Source organism: Mytilus edulis, chromosome 8, assembly GCF_963676685.1.
Source record: "Mytilus edulis chromosome 8, xbMytEdul2.2, whole genome shotgun sequence".
Lineage (NCBI taxonomy): Eukaryota > Metazoa > Mollusca > Bivalvia > Mytilida > Mytilidae > Mytilus > Mytilus edulis.
Window position 1 is genome coordinate 14674413 of NC_092351.1, and position 6581 is coordinate 14680993.

Consider the following 6581-nt stretch of genomic DNA (forward strand, 5'->3'; position numbering starts at 1 on the left):
ACTACCATTCGGAGGTCAATTGCTTCTAAAGATAAGCCCTTATAGTCTGGCAATTTTAAATAAGTGTACAATTAGCACTGATTTCACATCTTTGTATATACACTGAGCGCATTAATTCTCAACTTAAACGCAGAATGAATCAAAGTAAAGTGTGGCTCATAATATAACATTAAACGTATCAATTTTCCGGCACCAGAGGCGCAATTAGACAATACATGTCTCTTTAGTGATGCTCGTGGCCAAAATAGTTCAAATCCAAAGCATTTATAAAAGATGAAGAGCTATAACCCAAAAGGTCCAAAAAGTATAGCCAAATCCGTGAAAGGAATCAGAGCTTTGCATAAGGGCGATACATTCCTTAATTTATAATAATTTCTATCACTACAGATATCTTTATATTTCATTAACCTTTTTTTCATTTCTCCAAATGTGTTTGCTAGTTGACATATTCACTGACATCGAAGGCACATTTTTTGTCAGTGCATTGGACACATTATTATGTTCTCGATTGGGGTCAGTGAATTTGTGGTTCAACATCTATTATTAAGACACAAGTCATCGTACTCCCTCTAACAATAGGAAAAATATAATTTAAATACTTAGTTGGTAATCCAGGAGTTCAATGGTGACATGACTGTGCCATTTTAGACCTTGGGAACCGGAAAAAAAGAGCATGTACTCAATTAAACATTTGTTTGACATGATCTTAAGCTGGATTCAAACAAGGAATGCAAGGAATTTAAAAATTCATTTTTCGGGGGTAAACGTTTGCAAGTAACTTTAATTTTTCTTCTTCATAAAATACAAAGGCATAAACTATGGTGTTACGATACAGTCATTAACTACTGGAAATATAAAAAATACAGAGCAAGCATTCAACGTAATCCACACACACGGTTGGTGATACTACAGGTAAAACCTTTGACGATGAATCAAAAATGAAAAAGGAGTGAACAACTAACTGATATCATTCATACACAAAGGATCACTTTATAAATTTTTAAACACATGCTTTACTTAATTATTGGATAAAACTCATTGTTTATTATTTGGTCTACCGATGATGCCTTTTATTTTATCCATATCAGGTTTTGAAATTCATTAACTACTAATACATTCTAGAGACCATATTCACCTATCTTTGTCAAAAACGACAGAAATCTGTATTTTGCTCGATTGTTCATTGTTCGAGCTTTTTATTGTAGCCATTAATATTTGGTACCATTAAAACGTTTAATCCCGCTGCAAATGTTTTCACCTGTCCTAAGTCAGGAATCTGATGTACAGTAGTTGTCGTCTGTATATGTAGTTCATACGTGTTTCTTTTTTCTCGTTTTTATATAGATTAGACCGTTGGTTTTCCCGTTTTAATGGTTTTACTCTAGTAATTTTTGAGGCCCTTTATAGCTTGTTGTTCGGTGTGAGCCAAGGCTCCGTGTTGAAGGCCGTACCTTGACCTTTAATGGTTTACTTTTATAAATTGTTATTTGGATGGAGAGTTGTCTCATTGGCACTCAAACTACATCTTCCTATATCTCTTTATATTTAATGTTTTATATTCTATCGCCTATGATGAGTCTTGTGTGCGTACAGAATGTTTTGACTGGTATTTAGTATGAGTTTATTTGCACGATTGAAGACCCCCCTCCCAAATTGAAGTTATGAACAACTAAACTTTAATATAGCATAATAAATTCATGCTGTAAAGAATAAGTTTAGGTAACACAGAGATTTGACAACTAAATGATATCGAAACATATATGTTTACAGAAAGAAAATTTGAATTAAAAATCTAAATATGAGTTCCTTACATCTTAACTTGAAGAAGACAACTGTTGAACTAAACTGCATCACGAGCCTTGGATTCTTCTTAATATTTCGTATGAAATTACCAAGCAAAATATTACTCAGTTACTTCTGTTGCAGCATTTTATATAAGCTTGAGGCGGAAGATACTAAACGGATAGTATGACAAATGAGTCGAAAATCTACTGACAATTCCATAACGAAAAAAGACCACAAGACAAACCAGAATCTACAAAACACATAGAAAACTGAAGACAAAATAACAGGAACCCCACCAAAAGCCGATGGTGATCTTATGTGCTCCGAAAGATTTCATCGAGGGCTTCTCTCACTTTTGCCCTATATGAAATTAACTGACCCCGTATATATCGTTTTCCTCATATTAGTCATCGCTTTAATTGTTTATTGTAGATCATTTCAGATATGAAACATAATTTATGTGATGAGTTCCTGTTATACATGTCTCATTAATCGAACACTATTTGTTATCCCGCAGGTTCTATCACGCCACAGAGCAGTTCGCCAATCAGATCTTTTTTGATTTCGAGCATAACTACACAAGAACCTATTTTACCTCTGACCAATACTCCTACAAGTTCTATTATGGCTCAGAGCAGTAGTCCTACAATGTCTGAATTAACGCAGACAGGTACTACGTCTGGATCCATCTCAAACAGTACTTCTACAGTTTGTGAACGCACGTGTATTCCTCCAAACTTTACTCCGAGCAACGCTTCCCAGTTAGTATTCTCTGATTTGCATGTAAACAAAAAACGGTTAACATCATATCGTCGCCGCTTTATTTCAATTGCTGACGATAGGTTTTCTACCATGGTAATAGGGTGGTCCAGTGGGTTTATAATATTAATAGCTGTATTGATGATTATTTTACCAGATATTGTTTATGTGATGAAAGCAGCAAGAATAATGATCTGCTCTAAAGGAATATAAACAGCTACTGTAATATGTAATATCAATGACGGGCTTATTATTATTTTTTTCTCAAAATAAAATTGTTACTTTTAGTTTGATATATGTCTATCCCAAAAAAATCATCATGTATTATGAAACTGAATTCGTGATTAACAAAAAAGAGTGAAAAAAAGAGGCAGAAGATCTCAATAATTTGATCAAAATCAAATTAAGTCCACGAAAAGTTGACAAATAAAAACGAAAACGACTCAAAGACGAACAAGTGTCTACAAAACACAACAGTATAAAAGAGGGACGAGAGATTCCAAAGGGACCGTCAAACTCATAAATCTAAAACAAACTGACAACGCCATGGCTAAAAATGAAAAAGACAAACAGAAAAACAATAGTACACATGACACAACATAGAAAACTAAAGAATAAACAACACGAACCCCACCACAAACTAGGGGTGATCTCAGGTGCTCCGGAAGGGTAAGCAGATCCTGCTCCACATGTGGCACCCGTCGTGTTGCTTATGTGATTACAAATCCGGTAAATAGTCTAATTCGGTAGGTCACATCCATGAAAGGGAAGGGGATTGTAGTTACGACGTAAAGAAGCTATCCGATATCATTTGTGAAACGGTTATTCCATAACGGTCAACCAACTCGTGATGGCGTCCGTAAAATTTACGAAGGGATGATTTCAACTTCACCATTTGGAACTCTTGGTTTAATAGCTTCCTTGTGAGCAGTAACCCTCTATCAAGAAAATCATGATAGGAAATGCAAGCACGGGAATATCGTATCAATTGGGAGATATATACCCCGTATGCAGGTGCTGCTGGAATGTTGCTACTTAGAAATGGAAAGTTCACAATTGGAAAGCTGAAATCATCTCTTTTGTCGTAAAGTTTTGTTTTCAACCGACCCTCATTGTCAATTTCTAGATGTAAGTCAAGATATGAAGCCGACTTAACTGTATCTGTAGTATCCTTTATCTCCAATTCGATGGGATAGATGCGTTCCACATAGTCACAAAATTTTGAATTGTTTAGTGAAAGAACGTCATCTATATAGCGGAAAGTAGAGTTAAAGGATATAGCTAACTTCTTATCTTTCTTCCTAAGAAGTTCCTGCATGAAGTCAGCCTCATAATAATAAAGAAACAAGTCGGCAAGTAGAGGGGCACAGTTTGTTCCCATTGGGATGCCGACAGTCTGTTGAAAAACACGTCCTCCGAACGTTACAAATATGTTGTCAGTAAATTGTAACATGCAGCCATGTTTTAGCATAAATCTTAAAAATAAACAAATTTGCTCTTACCGGAATGTTCTTTCAATACAGAACATAATTTCTTAAAGATAAGATAAGATAAAAGGAGACTACAATAGTATTAAATTTTCCTGGAATTAGTTGACCTTTTCTCTACTGAGATGAAGGGATATAAAATAAGTGTAACATTTGTTTTAGTTCATATTTTAAAAACTGCAGTTTGAACTCTTATATAATAAAATTGGAAAAAAAGTAACATCACAAAAAAATCAACTACGCGGTGGCTGAGTGGTTTAAGTATGCCAACTACTTTATTTATTGGCTGTCCATACTGCGATTGTGATTTCGAATCCCGAATTATAGGAGTTGCTCGACTCCAATTTTGATAGAATATGAATGTCAGTTTTCCTACCGAACGTTTGTAGTTCTATCCGGTAGCGCTGTCATCCTCCAACAATCAAAACTGAACCCCACGAAATAGCAAACTAATGTTGAAAGTGACGTTCAACAGCTTCATGTATCGATCAATCAATCAAATTATCATACAAATTGTTAATTCAGAAAATGTTAGTATTTGCGCCTATCGTGGAAATGTGCTTCCGTTTTTTTTATTCTTTATAAAGTCAGCAACTGATTAAACAATATTTATTTCTTATATCACAAATGATAAAAATGATAAAGATAAAGACGTTATTGAATCTAGTGGACACATTTTCTTAAAAACGATAGTCAATTATCGTTCTTTGCGGAAATTTCTGTACATTTTGTTGCAACGAAAGGATAGTTCTAAAGGTAAAAAGAAAATAGGAATTCAAATTAAGCAAACATAAAAACATTTTTTTGGCAAATAGAACTTCCACCTTATCTTACATTGATATTTGGTACATAGAATGACTAAGAATACACCGTAGGCAGATGAAAAGAATATTTAGTTGTTAGTAAGACATTAACACAGTAACATTTGTCATCTCGTTTTGACAAACCTTTCGGATTTGTTTAGTCGTCAATGCTTGTCAACATAGTATATTATTTTGCCTTTTACACTTTTTTGATTTGATTGTAACTGATGGGTGTAAACGAAACGAGGGTTACCGGGTACACACAATGGATAAGCACCGAGCAAAAAAAAAAAACAACAAAAGAACTAAATAACAAAATATGACTGCTCGCAGTTGCTGAAAGATAAATCATTGCTCACGATCTATCTTCGAGACTAAAGTGTCAGTAAGAAAATATATTACTTAAACTGGTCTTTTAAACTTAAGTCTAGTCACCCCTTTTAATGTGGATCAGGGGAGAGTAAATGTTCACATATGAAAACAACAACACAATAAGTTAAGAAAAAGAATTTCATATTAGATAATGTGATGTTCTAACTCTCTCATACCGTTGAATTATATATATACAGATGATACTTGGTTGACCCGATATCAATTGACTTAGATTGAAAGTTTTCCCACCTGTGGTCGGTGGTTCTCTCGTGGCACTCTGGTTTCCTCCACAAATAAAAACTGACAGCCGCCAAATAACACTGAAATGAGTTTCACACTAAACGGTCAGTCATTCCATCAATCAATCGATGCTACTATATATATATATATATTTCAGTCGTCAACTCTTTTTTCAGTAATGCTGGTAAAACTTACTTCAGCAATATTATACTCATAACAAATCGATGGTTTATCATAAAATATAAACCTAAAAAAAAAGAACACAACAGGTTATTTATTTCAGCATTCGAAGATCTTTTTGGGATAAAGCAGGAACGCTTAAAAACCTAGTGTCAAAAACGTTGAAGGCCTTTATGATAAAAAAAAGTACCTAGTAAATAAAAAAGGTACATACATCTATAATAATATTCATAATTATGTTTGCTTTACTACCATAATTTACTTAAAAATCTTACAATTTTTAAATCAGAAAAATGTATAGGTTAACAATCTCTTACAATACTGTTAACATATTTATGCATATGTAAGTAGAAATTCAAATAGACGTACATGTAAATGTAAATTAAAAACATAAGTACAAGTAGCAAATTACATATATTACATTAGAGAAAATGCGATCAATCTTTATAGAAGTACAGGATAATTGATTTTTAATAAGCATTCTACAAAAGTATACGAAAACAACGAAACGAGCTGTATATATCAAATGATGAGGTTATTGGTGGTGATATCCTCTTAATCCTAGAGTGCAAATATCTTTATCACACTAAAATATTTGCAATAAAGTTGAACGTCGGAAACAGATTTATTCGGCTTTTTATGGCATTTGAATAATTTAATTTGGGATTTAAACAAGATAAAATATATCTTGTATGCCAATAATAATGCATACCCATTACTGAAAAGAATAAATAAAACAATACGAAATAGTTTTTTTTACTAAATTAGAATTAATATGAATCTTCAAATATACCCAACCAAACGAGACAAAGGTAATGCCACCGCTACCTCATGAGTGCCTACAAAAAGTTGATTAAGTAAACAGTGATGTTCAAGTTCAAGTTAAATTGATTAAATGACGGTTTTTTAACGTACAGTGTCAATATTTCAAGCAAGTTCAAGACGATACAACATA